General features: G+C 37.1%; 1 long non-coding RNA gene across 2 annotated transcripts in view; it reads left to right on the forward strand.

Moving 5' to 3' along the window:
• Window positions 1-13,906, forward strand: part of LOC105982506 — a 24,333-nt gene extending 10,427 nt beyond the window's left edge. For both annotated transcript variants that reach the window (XR_001174893.1, XR_001174892.1), the window contains exons 3-6: window positions 2,057-2,122; window positions 2,672-2,750; window positions 8,727-8,789; window positions 13,554-13,906. This is a non-coding gene — a long non-coding RNA (uncharacterized LOC105982506). The remainder of the gene's footprint in view (window positions 1-2,056; window positions 2,123-2,671; window positions 2,751-8,726; window positions 8,790-13,553) is intronic.
• The last annotated feature ends 2,161 nt before the right edge of the window (window positions 13,907-16,067 follow it).

Genomic DNA, 16,067 nt, shown 5'->3' on the forward strand with positions numbered 1-16,067 from the left:
GCTCCTTCCCGTCCCGGGGAGTTGATGCTGTTATTGTGGGCGGGAGGGTGGGTGTTGGGGGGGGAAACGCCCTCCAGGTCGGTCCGGACCTCGGAGGTTTTGTGCTCTCTGCCCGAGGACCTGGGGAACTCATCTGGGCTGGTGGAATTTACAAGAACAATGGAACCCTTGACTACGTTTGAACAAAAATAAAACTTGCCTTTTATCCCCCCCCTTCCTCTTCTTCAGTTCCCCCCCCTCCGCCCCACTCCCCAAATTGGGTGTTGGCTTTTAACTCTTTGAAAGCTGATTGCAAAAACTGGCTGTGGAGGCGAAGGTTCTTGAAGCTTCTTTTTAAATTTGTATTTTGATGGCGATCAGGTTGTTGTTGGGGCGGGGGGGGGTGGGGAGGAAGAAGCAAGTTGGAGCCTTTTCTTCTTCTTCTGGTTATTTCCAAAATGACGAAGACAAGTTTACTGTGTTGCCAAAGCTGTTTAATGGATTCGATAATTACGATGCTAGGCGATGACGTTTGATTCAGATTTTCCTCCTCAGTAATTATGCTAAGATCTTTTGATATCTCGACAACTTGAACGTAAATAAATTGTTTAGGACTTGTTAAAAGGTCGTCGTGAAGAGCTGGTGTCTTAACTTCTCACACCTGAATGTGAAAAGACGTACTTGGGTCAGTTCAGAGACCAAAAGTTGAACTTGATCCTCTTAGTTTTTTATATACATTAAAAAAAAAGCTGTATTATAAGCCAGAAAGCGAAAACTTTTACCAAGGAATATTCTGGTAACCAAATCTCCTTCTCGTGAAGTTACTTTTTGGTAGTGTAAATATTAAAGTCGGGCTGCTCAGTCAGTAATGGACGACGAAGAGAAGCCATATTTGTTGCATGTATAAAAATCTAGATGTGCTTCAAAACGAAACAGTATTTTAAAGGTAACAGGAATTCGAAAAATTGCAGAGTTCAGTGAGTAGTCTAATTTAAAAATGATCTGAAGAGAGAATTGAGGTTTAATGGTTTGGAGAACAAACCAGAAATGCACAAACCTTTTGTGTATTTTAGAATGTCTTCCTTCTGCAGAGCTCTGGTGCTGTAAAGGTGCAGAACTGCGTAAAAATAAGTGTTCAAAAATAAGTGTTCGGAATAGTTAGATACGTAGCACATCTAAAAGCAACGCTGTTTATTCAACCATGTATCCAATGATATTGTTATTCCAGTAAAAATTGTTATTATTTTTTTTCAAATAGCTGTGATAAAGGTATGTGTTACATCAGTTGCGCATATCCTGATTTTTTTTTTTTTTACCAAATCTGTTTTAAATCCTAGTTTGGTTTTTCCAAGTCAGTGTTTTAGAAATCTTTGAAAAGTAAAAGTGGTTTTCTAGAGGTCTTGGCTGTGGAGGGTTTTAGGATTCTTCCTGAATAGTAAAATGCAAAGATAATAATTGCTAGTGGTTTTACATCACAAGATCTTTTTACATGGTAATGGAGGAGGTAGGCTGAAAACATTCCAGACCTGGGTTTGAAATAAAATAAAGGTCACAGATGTTAGGAGTTTTAGACCTGCTTGGAAGACAAAGGTAAATACCCCACTCTGTGAGATCGAGTAACTTGGAGTTTAAAATTTAAAGTAAGCAGTGGCCATTTTAACTTCACTAATTTCTCCAGGAGTATTTAATTTTTAATGCTTATAACTGTAGGGTTTTTTTTTGCAATGGTAATGGAAAATTTTAAGAGATTGCAGTTGTTAAAAATGGTAAACTTTTTGTTTAGTATATGGCTTCTAAAGAGAAAAAATAAGATTGTAGCAATGTCTTGAATTTTCTGTATTTTTAATTGCTATGCCTTTAGTATATGTGAGTGCAACCAAAAGATGGGGAAAACAAAGACTGATAGACATTAAGGATGAGAAATGACTGCTATCATGAATGTACAGGTCATGGCCACCACCTACCTCTTCAGGACACCCTTAGATCTTGTCTTTTTCATATTTTCTTGTTATAAACACTTTCTTTGACTAGGAAATGTTTACAATAAAAACAATTGATATCTTTCTTTTTTTTAAAGGTAACTTACAAGATTTAAATTTAATTGATTGCTGGTAGTTGTGAACAAATACAACTTTTGTCCCAGGTAAGATCTGGTTAATTTTTATTGCTTTTACATAAAATTTTCATTGATTTGACATAAAATTTTGGTTTTGCTTTTTGATGATACATTTCAAGCAACCAATTAATACTAATAGGATGGCTTTTAAAAGTTGCATGAGTAAATATCTGAAATAATTTTCGGGAACCTTTTTAAATCTTCACAGAAAAAAAGGATATATGCCTTAGCCATTGCAATGTACTTTCGGTTAGAATAAGATATTGACAGTCTTTTAAGTCTTTGTTTAATTTTGGTGACAAGACTATTTTAGGGAAATCCAAGGATCCAAGGGTACCTTTTTCTATGATGTAAATGGTTTCAGCGTTAAAGTCACAGAAATTATTTATTGGAAAATTTGAAGTCGTTTTCCTTTGAACTAATAGATTTTAGGAGAGAACATTTTTCATGGGTAGTGTTAGGATATAAATTAGTTTGTTTCTTGTATAAGTGGAAAATCTGAAAATATTAATTTCTTCTTCCTATAGATCGCTTCATTATTAGGTTGTTTAGAATGTTGTTTGTTTCCCCCAAAAGGTGTGTGCCATTTTGAAGACAGTTTTTTTGTCCTTGAGGGTAAAAGGAAACCCTTTGGAAAACCTGTTTTACATAGCAAGTGAGTAATTTTTTTTAACCTCTTATCTGAAATGCAATAATTAACATTTGGGTTTGAAAATACCACAAGAGTTTTTCAGTGAGACAAACTGGATCGTTTATACATGAAAAAGTAAAGGAAAACGATCTTTCTGATTGTTCTACCTTACATCAAATCAAGACACTTTTAGATTATTATTAGTCTGTGCATGTAATTTATGCCCATGCATATAGTTACATTCAACTAAGAAGTAAGACATTTAGTACTTGAAATAAAATGGTGATTTAAGTATGACATTCAAGTAAGACACTTAGTTTTTAAAATGGTGATTTAAGATTGTTATATCTGCCATAGTCATCGGGACCTTATGACTTTATAATACAAAAAGGACATTTTTCAGTCATATTTTAAGAATGACCTTGAATTTTTTTATTGCTGCTGCTAGGATTCTTGAAAGAACTACGTATCAAAAACCCTTCTTGTCTTAGTTATTAAATATATTTAAAATATGATCAGTTTATTTTTAAACAGGTAAAAATGGGTTGTTTTCCAGCAAACTTACTTTATCTGAAGAGACAACTAAAGCCTAAATAGTAGAAATTATCTTCAATCGTCAATAGCTCCGGGGTTAGCTTAGCGATGTATTGACATCTTAAATGGAGAAAATATGTGCTCTGATCTTGTTAAGCAAAGAAGTGTTCACACTAACTTAAAAGTGAGTCTGGAAATTAATGTTATTCTATTGTAAGTGATAACTTGGGGAGTAAAAGAATACACAAGTGACCAATTAAAATAAGGACCTATTTACCTTTGTGCAATTTATGTGGAAAATAAAGTTCAGTCTTCATGGATGGTGTTCGCTTATTCCATTGACTCAAATAGGTGGTGAAGAGACTACATTAATGCCTTTGCTTTCTTTAGCTTATCTGTCTCTATTTAAAATGTTTTTTGGTTTGGTCAGGTTTGTTATGTATTGTGTGCAGATGCAAACAAAATGTGAGATATTAAACTATACTAGAGTGGGTCAAAACATTAAAAAAAAACTACCTTCATCCCAATTTTTCTTTTCTTTCTTTTTTTTTTTTTTGGTTGGTCATGGGGCTTGAACTCTGGGCTTGGGCACTGTCCCTCAGTTCTTCAGGCTCAAGGCAAGTGCTCTACCACTTGAGCCACGGTACACTTCTGGTTTTCTGAGTCATTTATTGGAGAGAAAAGTCTCATGGACTTTCCTGCCCGGGCTGGCTTTGAACCACGATCTTCAGATCTCAGCCTCCTGAGTAGCTAGGATTATAGGTGTGAGCCACTGGTGCCCAGCTTCATCCCAACTTCTTAAGATTGTAAAGATGAGTTTCCTCTCAGCAACTGATGAGGCTTAGTAAGTAGGCATTCATGTGTTGAGCACTAGTAGAAAATTTGAGAATGAAGTGTTCTGGGTAAAGCAGTCAGAAGTGTAAGTGTAAATTATGTTTATACTGGCCTACCAAAGGTATTATTTGAGCCATTAGAGAGGGGGGAAAACGCCGAAGAACTTTAGAAATTTGAGATGGAGAATTTTAATCCTTCTTACTGTACTATTACTAAAACTTTCAAGTGATACGGTAGCCTACTTAATCTAATGGAATATAGCTTTTATCATCAAAGAGATGAAGAATTAGAAGAAGAAATCATATCTTTTTTTTTTTTTTTTAACCAGTCGTGGTGCCTGAACTTGGCCTGGGCGCTGTCCCTCAGCTCTTCAGCTCAAGGCTAGTGCTCTACCACTTGGGCCACAGCACCACTTCCGACTTTTTCTGTTTATATGGTGCTGAGGAATCGAAACCAGGGCTTCATACATGCAAAGCAAGCACTCTACCAGTGAGCCACCTTCCCAGCCCCAGAAATCTTATCTTGAAGAAATATACGTACTGGCATAATACTGTATCTTGTGTTATATTTATTGCTTGAGCCAATCTAACTTAGTGGACAAAACTGGCAGAAGGCAAATGTAAATGGAGAAGCTGTCTATGTAAATGAAGTTATTAAGTTATTACCATAGGTACACATAGTAGATGATACATAAGGAAGTTTTAACCTGTGTACTTCAGCCTGTCTCTCTTCTTTCCTTCCTTCTCTTCCCCCCCACCTCAGTGTCTCTCTCTTTCCCTCCCTCCCTCTCTTCCCCCTTTCTTTCTCCCCCCTTTCTTTCTCTCTCCTCCTTTGTCTCCCTCCCTCCTTCCTTCTTCCTTTCTTTGTGGGACTTGAACTTAAAGCATGGGCACTGTCCCTGACGTCTTTTGCTCAATACTAGTGCTCTACCAGTTTGAGCCACAGCTCTACTTTCAGTTTTCGGGAGGTTTATTGGAGCTAAGAGTCTCATAGACTTTCCTGCCTAGGCTGGCCTTGAACCTGAAATCTTCAGATCTGAGCCTTCTGAGTAGTATTACAGGTATCAGCCACTAGCAACGGGCAAGGTTGTTTTTTTATGTTAGGATTTTGGACCTGTTCTTAAATCATAAGCAGGTCAAGATTAGGCTGGGGTGTGTTTGGTGTTCTGATAATTCAAAATTAACCTGACCAAAGAAATAAAAGAAGTTGGCCGGGTGCCTGTGGCTCATGCCTGTAATCCTACCTCAGGAGTCTGAGATCTGAGTCAGATGGTTCAAAGATGGTTCAAAGTCATCTTAAGCACACACAGAAAAGACGTTAGGTCATATCACAATGTTTTGTGAAACAGTGATATTTAGTGGAAAATATATGGGATAACTCATTTTAAGTGTAGATTTTCTTTAAAATGTAGTTTTTCCTAAATGTATATTTTTTTTTTTTTTGCTTTCAGTTTTTAGACTACTATTAGCAGATCTACTAATAGATATCTGAGGATTGCTGTGTAAGGCCAGCCTCGGCAGGAAAGTCTGAGACTCTAAGCTCCCATAAACCTCCACAAAACTGGAATTTACTTTTTTCTGCTGAGATTTTACTGTTTTGTTAGGGGTGGAATGGAATGGCAAATAGAACATTCAACAATCCGGAGACTCCTAAATACCACTCTGGCTAGGCACTGTGGCTCATGCCTGTCATCCTAGCTACTCAGTAAGCTGAGATCTGAGGATTGCAAAGTCTTAAGTTTTGCTTTAGAGTATCTAATTTTTTCATATAGACATCATAGTTTTTGCACCAGAAATCATGGAAACGGTTGGAGTAATAATACTTTTTGTTGATTCTTAGTTACTTCAAATAATATGAACACAACCATTGGAAAAGGATGAAATCTTGAGTTAGTACTTAGAATTTTGCAGCAAAAGCATTTTTCTAAGTCTTTACTAATGGAATTGTTAATATTTTGTAGTTTGATTAAATAGAGTAAAGCTTTACTAAATATTTGTGTATTTGATAGAGTTATGTAATTACCTTTATGAAATTTATATTTTGTTTTTGTTGGTTGTGGGGTTTGAACTTGGCCTGTGTGCTGTCCCTGAGCTCTTTTGCTCAAGGCTAGTTAGTGATCTACCACTCTGAGCCACAACTCTACTTCTAGTTTTGTTTTTTTTTTTTTGGTCCTGGGGCTTGAACTCTGGGCTTGGGTGCTATCCCTGCGCTCTTCAGCTCAAGGCGAGCACTCTACCTCTTGAGCCTTAGCGCCACTTCCAGTTTTCTAGTGGTTAATCAGAGATAAGAGTTGCACGGACTTTTCTGCCTGGGCTGGCTTTAAACCGTGATCCTCAGATCTCAGCCTCTTGAGTAGCTAGGATTACAGGCTTGAGCTATTGGCGCCTGGCTTCTACTTCTAGTTTTTGAGGGCTAATTGGAGATAGGAGTTTTAGGGGGACTTTCTGCCCCAACTGGCTTTCAACCAGGATTCTCAGATCTCACCTCCCGAGTAACTAGCTTTATAGGTGTGAGGCACTGGTTCTCAGCTAGAAATTTCTATTCTTAGTATCTTCATGAGCTACCTTCCTCTTGTAGATTGGTAGACAGGCACATGTACCACACCTCCAGACCCCTCCCCTAGATTGAATGCAGACTTTCATTTCCCAGTGGGCTATTATTTCTGAATGTAATTACCCTTGGCAATGTTGGGGAATGTTAATGTGAATCTCATAAGTAAGATGAGATCTGATTATCATTGAAGTATATATTTGAGTAATTTTATCATTGAAGTATATATTTGAGTAACAGTCCAAGTTTTGATTTATGCATTAATACTTATGTCTGCATTTCACAGATTATTCTTTTGAAAGTTAAGCAAATTTCTTTGAAGTTGAATAGTTCACAACCTGTTGAGACCAGTAGTAATTACAAACATTTACATTTCAGTGATGGGGCTAGATTTGAACTCCTCACTCCCACTTTTTTTTTTTTTTTTTTGGTCCAGTCGTGGGGCCTGAACTCTGGGCCTGAGTGCTGTCCCTCAGCTCTTCAGCTCAAGGCTATTGCTCTACCACTTGAGCCACAGCGCCACTTCCAGCTTTTTTCTTTTTGCTTATGTGGTGCTGAGGAATCGAACCCAGGGCCTCAGGCATGCAAGGCAAGTGCTTTACCACTGAGCCAACTTCCCAGCCCCTCACTCCCACTTTCATAAAGCCAGTTGAGCCATGTTCTTCAAGCTAGATTTTTTTTTTTGTTTAAAGCTTAATGATTTATGACTTGTCTTCAAGCAGAGTTTTTTGGTATATTAGCAACCACTGTTACCCTGCTTTTGTGTTTTTCTTTCACAATGCCTTTAAATTTTAGTTTTAAACTATTTTAAAGGCATTTATTAAAATAATAAAGCTGAATTTCTTATAAAACAGTACCGTTCTTAGTGATTATATTTACATTATATTTGCTTTTTACTTTTAAATCATAAAGCATAGTACAAATGTATGGTTGGGTAGGAATCTGAGCAAAACCAATGATTTTCCTCTGCTTAAATTGAAATCTTCTGCCACCCTTTTTTTTTGTCTTGTTCAATCCTGGGGATTGAACTCAGGGCTTTTGTCCCTGAGCTTTTGTGCTCAAGGGTAGTGCACTGCCACTTAGGCCACAGCTCTACTTGTAGTTTTTTTGGTAGTTCTTTGGGGACAAGATTCTTAGTCCTTGGATCCTAGCCTCCTGAATGGCATTACAGGCGTAGCCTGGCTTGCAGAATTGTCTCAAACTTGATCAGTTTAGGAGAGGTGCTGCTGGAATCCTTTGCATTATGGTTGTGCAATATTAGCTGGGCAATGAGAGGCTAGAGGCACAGTAAGTTGGCCCCTTAGAAAATACCTTAACTTCACTTCTAGCGTTCTCTTAGGTTTAAATCTATTTGTGTAATGACAAGTATAAATACAGTAGTTTTATTACCAAGTACCTGTTACTATATAGAAAATAGTATGTATTGTCTTAGCTTTGAAATAGCTGTTTGAAATGATGCCTTAGGTTTTACTGTTACTTAATTTTTTAGAATTTTCAGTCATGTACTTGTATCACATTATGTTGATTATAGTACCTGATAATGTGTGGGAACATACTAATATACAGAGAAAACCGACCTTGAAGGTGAGAAATGAAAGCTTTACAAAGGCTTGAAAGATGAAAGACCGTTAAGTGGTGATACTGACTTTTTTTTTTTAACCCCTGGACACTCAGTCTTCTACTTTTGTAACTACAATATTTCTTTAGCTCTTTGGATTTCATGAATTTCATGGGGGACTGAGAGAGATAGACATGCAATTTTAACTCACAAAAATTAGCTTCCTGCACTGCTAAATTTATGGTCATTTTAGAGTTTTTCTTTGCTTGGAATAAATGTACTTCAGTATATACCTCTTGGTCTGTTGATGAGTGGTCCTTAAAAAATAAGTTGAAGTTTGAGACTGGAGTAATGGCTCGAGTGGTAGAGCCAACAGAACAAACAAGCCAAGTGATCATGAGGTCCTGAGTTAAAATCCCAGCAATTCTAGGGAAACTAAATGATTGACAAAATGGTGTGCATCATGTGTTTGACAGTAGTTTTACCATTTCCTATGTAAAATAAGATACATTTTTTTCCTGCAGAAATTTGATTCCTCATATGGAGTAAAAAAGGCCTAAACAACAAGACATTGGTGGGAACATTTAGTAAGTATTATTTAATTTATATGATTCATGTTTTTAAGTTTTAAAAATGACTGATAATTTGAACCAGAATTGTAACAAAATTTAGCAAAGCTCTAAATTGCAAGAACATAAACCTGGTTAAGTATGTGTGAAATTTATTAGTGTAGTTTTTCTATTATTTTTCTATTTCTATTATTTTGCTTTCCTTTAAGGCAAAGAAAAACATAAACTTACATATTTGGACCTGTCTGAAATTCCTTTTGTAAGGTAATTTTTTTGTAACACACCGTGTTCTCTTTCATCAGTAACCTTATAGTTGCTTTCCTGAGCCAGTTTCAGAATGGACAGTTGTTAAAAAACTATATGAAGTGTCGTTCACAGTGGTTCTTTTTTAAGAAAAGTTTGCTGACATTGGTCCTGGATTTATCCTGATGGGTTAGCTTTGGCATGGACGCCAAAGTTTTTGGTTTCTCTTTTGATAATTATTGAGTATACTGTTCACTTACTTTAATATTGTAGATACTTCTAATAAATGAAGTAATTCCTAAACTTGAAAGCCAATAAGCCTGGCGGGCTCTGAGGTTTTAATTTGATACAAGATGTTTTATTAATAGCCAGTACTATGTTACAGCTTTTCTAACTCCAGACAGTCCTGAGATTTAGTAGAAAAGTTACATAGGGCAGGTGTATATAAAATGAATTTGGGTAAGTTCTTCAAAGTACTTATCATTGAACATTTTAGGAAATTGCATACTAGCTGTTTCATAAGAATAATTCTTTTTGAAACATTTGGGAATCTAGATTGCATATCATATTCCCTCAGTAATTCAGCTTAATTGTGTAAATGGCTTTTTGGGCTGGAGAGTAGGTCTACAAACTTAATGGCATGCATGTCTGGTCATATAACTTAAAGAGATGAGTTACTTAAAGAGATGAGTTACCTGGCACATTAATACTTGTTGACTTAATATGCAGATTTGGCCTCTATTATAAATACTGTTTATCAACCAGTGTTTTTGGCCTAATAAAAAGCAAAATGAAATTCATTAAGACATAAGATTTGGGCTGGGAAGGTGGCTCAGTGGTAGAGGCTTGCCTTGCATGCTTGAAGCCCCTGGGTTCGATTCCTCAGCACCACATAAGCAAAAAGTAAAAGCCGGAAGTGGCGCTGTTGAGCTGAAGAGCTGAGGGACAACGCCCAGGCCCAGAGTTCAGGCCCACAACTGGACACCCCTCTCTCCCCGCCCACCCCAAAAAAGAAAAAAGACATAAGATTTTACTGTGTCAAATATTAAGGTGCTTTGAAGTTTTTAATTTTTTTTTTCAATACTGGGGATTGAACCTCCCAAGTTTGTGAAAGCCAAAATTTTGACTCAAAAAAATATTAAAGTGATTAAAATCTCTCTTTCTCACACTTCTTGAGCTAGATTCATTTTAGTCTGCTAAATAGGTTTTGTTGTCTGGTTATAAACCAGTTGAGAAGACTGACTTGATTGGAAAAATCGTAGTAAAGATGGCTCAGTTTTTTTGCTTATCAATTGCTCTTGCCCATTTAGTGACATACCTGGTGGTGCTTTTCAAGATATTTTTCAGGTTTGAATGTCTAACATATTTAATACTCAGATACAGTAATATATATTCTCTTGGCATGGGCACTGCCCCTGAGCTTCTTTGTGTGCAAGGCTAGCATTCTACCCCTTGAGCCACAGTGCCACTTCCATTGTTTGAGTGGTTAATTGGAGATAAGAGTCTCAGGGGAACTCTACTGCCAGGGCTGGCTTTGAACCTCTTGAGTAGCTAGGATTATAGGCATGAGCAACTGGAACACTCCCTCCCTCCCTCCCCTGCTTTTTTTTTTTTTTTTTTTGGGTTCGGTCATGGGGCCTGAACTCTGGGCCTGGGCGCTGTCCCTCAGCTCTTCAGCTCAAGGCTAGCGCTCTACCACTTGAGCCACAGCACCACTTCCAGCTTTTTTCTTTTTGCTTATGTGGTGCTGAGGAATCGAACCCACGGTCTCAGGCATGCAGTGCAAGTGCTCTACCACTGAGCCAACTTCCCAGCCCCCATTTGGTTGTTTTTTGAAAATTACTTTTTTTTTTTTTTTTTTGCCAGCCTTGGGGTTTGAACTCTGCTTCTGGGTGCTGTCCCTAGGCTAGCATTTAAGGCTGGCTTTCTACCACTTGAGCTATAGCAATCTCAGTTTCCTGAGCTAGGATTACAGGAGTGAGCTACCAGTGCCTAGCTAAAAATGACATTTTATATAACTGGTAGCATAATAAATATACTACTAGTTTCTAATTTTTATTTTCAGATAGACCAAAGCATTCTTTGAGTTTTTTGTTTTTTTTTTGGGGGTCCGGTCCTTGGGCCTGAACTCTGGGCCTGGGCGCTGTCCCTCAGCTCTTCAGCTCAAGGCTAGCGCTCTACCACTTGAGCCACAGCGCCACTTCTGGCTTTTTTTCTTTTTGCATATGTGGTGCTGAGGAATTGAACCCAGGACCTCATGCATGCAAGGCAAGCACTCTACCACTGAGCCACCTTCCCAGCCCTCTTTTGAGTTTTTTTGAGGCCAGAGCTCAAACTTGGTATCTGATGCTTTCACTCCTTGGCTAGGGCCCTACCAACTAAGCCATACCTCTAACCCCTTGATTAATTTTTTAATGCTTTTAATAGTGGCATTAGGTTATGTTTTGATTAAAAAATAGGAAACTACACATAGTATTCTAGGTAAACTTAGCCCCTGTACCATGGCAAGACATGTTGAGTATTATTTAATGTGCCTAATGGGGTAAATTGCTTTTGTAATTCCTGAAGTTACTGACTGCATTCCTGGTGTGTCATTGCTCATAAAAAAATATTTGCATCGAACATCTTTTTGAGAACCCTATATTATTATATTAGACACTGAAAAATTCGGCTTATAATAAACTCTTTAGATGATCATATTTTCCTTCTCCCCTTCCCCTTTCCTTCCTCCTTCCCCTTCCTTTCCCTCTCCCTTCTCTCCCTTCTCTCCCTTCGTTCTCTCCTCTCCCTCTCCTCCCTTCCTCCTCCTCCTCTCTCCCTCTTCCCCTCTCTCCCTTTCTCCCTCTCCCCCTCTCCTCCCTTCTCCTCCTCCTCTCTCCCTCTTCCCCTCTCTCCCTTTCTCCCTCTCCCCCTCTTCACTTCTCCCCTTCTCCCTCTCTCTTCGCCTCTCCTCCTTCCCTCCCTCCCTCCATGTGTTCATCCTGGGGCTTGAATTTAGGACTTGGGTGTTTGTTGCCCATAGCTTTTCTGCTCAAGGCTAGTGCTCTATCACTTGAGCTACAATTTAACTGCCAGCCATTTGGTGGTTAATTGGAGCTCCTGGGCTGGCTTCAAACCTTGATCTTCAGATCTCAGCCTCCTAAGTAGCTAGGATTACAGGCTTTGGTTATTTTTTGAGAAGAGTCTTGCTTTTTATCCTAGGATCCTAGGCTTTGTGATGCTCCTATTTGGACTATACATAAAGCTAGGATGACAGGCATGCAACTGTTCCACTCAGCTTTTTTTATTGGTTGAGATTAGAGTCTAATATGAACTTTTTCCCTGACTATGCTTGAACAACCATCCTCTTAGTTTAAGCCTTCCTGTTAGGGTGAGCCACCTTACCACAGTGCCAGAAAAATGAGTTTTCTACTATTGTGTCAGTATTCTGTTACCTAAATGGTTTATTAAGTAGTTTTTTGTATATAGTAGACAACATCCTAATTATAATTAAGGAGAGAAGGAAAGTAATCCAGTGAGCAAAAATACCTATTTCCAAATGAGTCACTCCCCACAAGTTGAGTTGGAGACACACAGAATTTGGAAAAGCCTATGGTTTAAACTTGCTTTTTTAAAAAAATTATGTTTTATTTTATTTTTTAAATGATGTTTTATTTTTGTTTTTCTGGTTTTTTTTTTTGTCAGTTGTGGGGGCTGAACTCTGGGCCTGGGCGCTGTCCCTCAGCTCTTCAGCTCAAGGCTAGCGCCCTACTACTTAAGCCACAGCGCCACTTCTGGCTTTTTTTTTTTTGCTTATGTGGTGCTGAGGAATCGAACCCAGGGCCTCATGCATGCAAGGCAAGCACTCTACCACTGAGCCAACTTCCCAGCCCTTAAATTATGTTTTAATATAGATCCAATTATTTAGTGATAAAGTCTTCAGCTTCTCATTTCTACTTTCAGTGCATATTATTTGAATACTAGATATACTTTTCTATGAGAAACATTAGTTTTTGATAATGTATTTTAGTTGTATATAATTTGAGAAGTGATCCATTTCATGTCAAACATAGTAAAGATGGTGTTATCTATATAAGCCATTTGTATTTAGACAAAATTAACATCTGTTAGACTGGAAAGGTATTCCATGATCCTCTCCTTTTCAAATCCCTTAAGATACTTTTCTATAATTAGTTTTCTTTGAATGAGCTTGGAAACTTTTCTGCATTGAGATTTAGAATCCACAGTGTTTATTATTCAGCTTTCTAGAGATTTTGAATTTGAATTTTTGTTCTTACTTTTCATGTATGTAGTGTAAAGATGTTGGAGTTCAATCAATATTGAAAGTTTGGTCCTTTATCTCTACTATTGGAATTGATACAAATGTATCATAGGGAAACTCATTATTTGTCTATTTATGATCTTTTAAGTTGAAAATGGTTACGGAATTAAGAATTTGTATCTGGTATGATATCTTCAAGGTATGTGGATGTTGTTTGAAGCATTAAGCTTATTGGTATTCCAACAGCATTTTTTTCTTTTAATTTTTTTTTTTTTAAGTCAAGCCACCCAACTCAGCTTGAAGAGTCAAATGGATCCTTCCACTGAGAAATCAAGATGGCAGTCCAGTATGGCAAACTGAGGAAAATGGATTTAATACAAGAGTGCTGTGATGTGTACAACCAAGCAGGGTTCTTTAACATGGATTCCATGAGACTGAAGATACAGGTCTCTAACCCACCTCATATGGACAGTGGATATGACTTTCTAGAGACATTCATGTCATTAAAATTAGAAGAAAGATGACATCTAAACCAGAGGCTAGTTTGTATTCCTGAACCTTTTTTGCAATTTGATTTAAATATGACCTCATGGAATGTTAACATCAATAAAACTTCTAACACTTGAATTGATTGGTTTGGGCCTTTTTTTTTTAAAGTAGAAGTTTCATTCAGTTATAACCCTAATAATGCTTTGACCTTTAATGTTGCCCAGGAGTAAAGAATACTGAATAAAGCTGGTGAAATGAATGTGTGCTGGGACATGTTTTATTTGAGTTGAATGTTTATTCACAGACTATGTAAATTGATGTGCTTTGGGGTGGTCACTTGGTTAAAACATGATTTTGCTTGTGCTTTATATCTTCCAAATTCTGAGTGAATTTCCTTAAAAATTTTTTTTGGTTTTCTTGAAGCATCTTGCAAAATGACTTAATCACTGGTAATAATAGAATCTTTAATCTGTATGAGATTTCCTTTAAAACAATATGGTTATTGACTGCAAACTCAGGATAAGAGATAAACTATTTCTCTTTCAATTACTTTGTGTTGATGAAAATGGGTTCCTTTAACCTGTGCTTTTAAATACAACTTAATAGCATGGTCAGTTGAATATTCGATCTGATGTTTCCTATGTCTTAATACTAAGGGGAGTTTTGTATTAATAGGAACTTGTCCTAAGGGTATACAGAAAGAGACTTAAATATATTGCTAATTGTGTATAATATTTGCAATAGGTATCTTATGTTTCCTTAACTGTATTGAGTTTTGGATTTGGAACAAATTAATCATACCATACCATAAATTACCTATGGCTAAATTTCAAATGCCAGGTTTTCATTGTGAATTGTCTAATAGCCACCTTTAGTATCTATAATCTTACAAAGATAATAGGTTTTATTTTGGCTAGGCCACATGAATAATTGATTATATATTCTCATACAAGGAATATTTTAGGATAATTTTTGTGTTACAAATAATCTTACTGTGTGTCCAATGTCAAGTACCATAGCCAGCGCAATCCATGATCAATACTGGGTATAGTGTTTGTTCTTGACTGATCTTTAAATGCAGGAGTGGAATATTTGGGTTTTGATTTTGATGTAGAAGTTAATCTTTTTGAAGAATTGGAAATCTGGGTTATGTGTTTTAATTTACCTAGATTGAACATTGTTGTTTTTGTTGTTTGTGTATCTAAACTGGGTATGGTTGGTGAAGGAAGGACATGGTTGTGATTGATCTGATTTTGTGTTGAGTATGGAATGTTGATTGGACGTTTTAGGGCTTGTCAACATGGTTACTTGTTTACAGAGTATTTCATGAGAACATTGTGTCATTGTTTTTGGCATAGTATAATTTTGTTTCTATGGATCTTAGGGTCCTAAGATTTTTGCCTTGTGACATTGCTTTGGTAGTTTATCATTAGATTTATTTTATTAATAGTCTCATCATTGTTTAAATGAGTGTATGCTTAGAATTTGGAAGTATGAGTTTACTGTTAGGGTGTATGTTTTTGGTTTGAGATAGTTTTTTGGGTTTGTTGTTTAGTGACAATGGTTGGTGGTCCATACTCCTGAATTTGTAGTTGGGTTTGCCAATATCATTGTGTGAAGGTATTTTGTGGTAATTAAAATTTTTTTGGTGGGTGAAATTACCAAGGTTATCATAATGGGTTAAATAATTTTTATCAAAGTACAAAGAAGTACTGAGATTCTTGAGCAAAAAAAAAAAATCCTGGCTAAGTTTTGCTCTTAATGAAACTGAACACTAGGGAGGCGCTCTTGAGTTGTTAAAAATTACCCTTTTCTCCCAGTTGGGATGGAAAATTCCATTTAAAATTTTGACTTTGCATAATTTTTAGGCACCATAAAGATGGGAAGGCTTGAGTTCAATTTGCAGAACTGAGGTTTTGCTTTTATTTGGAAACCGTTCCATTCATGGGGGGGCTTAATTTTTTAAAAAAAAGATTAGTACTTAAGCTGGGCTTTTAGATTCATTTAAGAATTATCCCATTTCAAAATGGCTTGATAAAACTCCACTTCCTGTCCAGGGAGGAAGTTATTTTAGCTGAAGGACTGAAATATTTAGCAGATCTTTAGACAAAAGGAACAAATTACATTTCTCTCTGGCTTAAAAAGGGTGCTGGAGCCAGAGGGGGTTAAGAAGCCCTTCCCCCTCCCCTTGATGGGGTGGTCTGGAGGGGCAGGGAGGTAGGGGGTGGGGGTCTTCAGGCTCCCTGGGATGGAAGATCTTTCTTTTTTTTCTTTTTTTTTTTTTTGGTGGAGAGAAGGGGTGG

This window comes from Dipodomys ordii, unplaced genomic scaffold (assembly GCF_000151885.1).
Source record: "Dipodomys ordii isolate 6190 unplaced genomic scaffold, Dord_2.0 Scaffold15, whole genome shotgun sequence".
NCBI lineage: Eukaryota > Metazoa > Chordata > Mammalia > Rodentia > Heteromyidae > Dipodomys > Dipodomys ordii.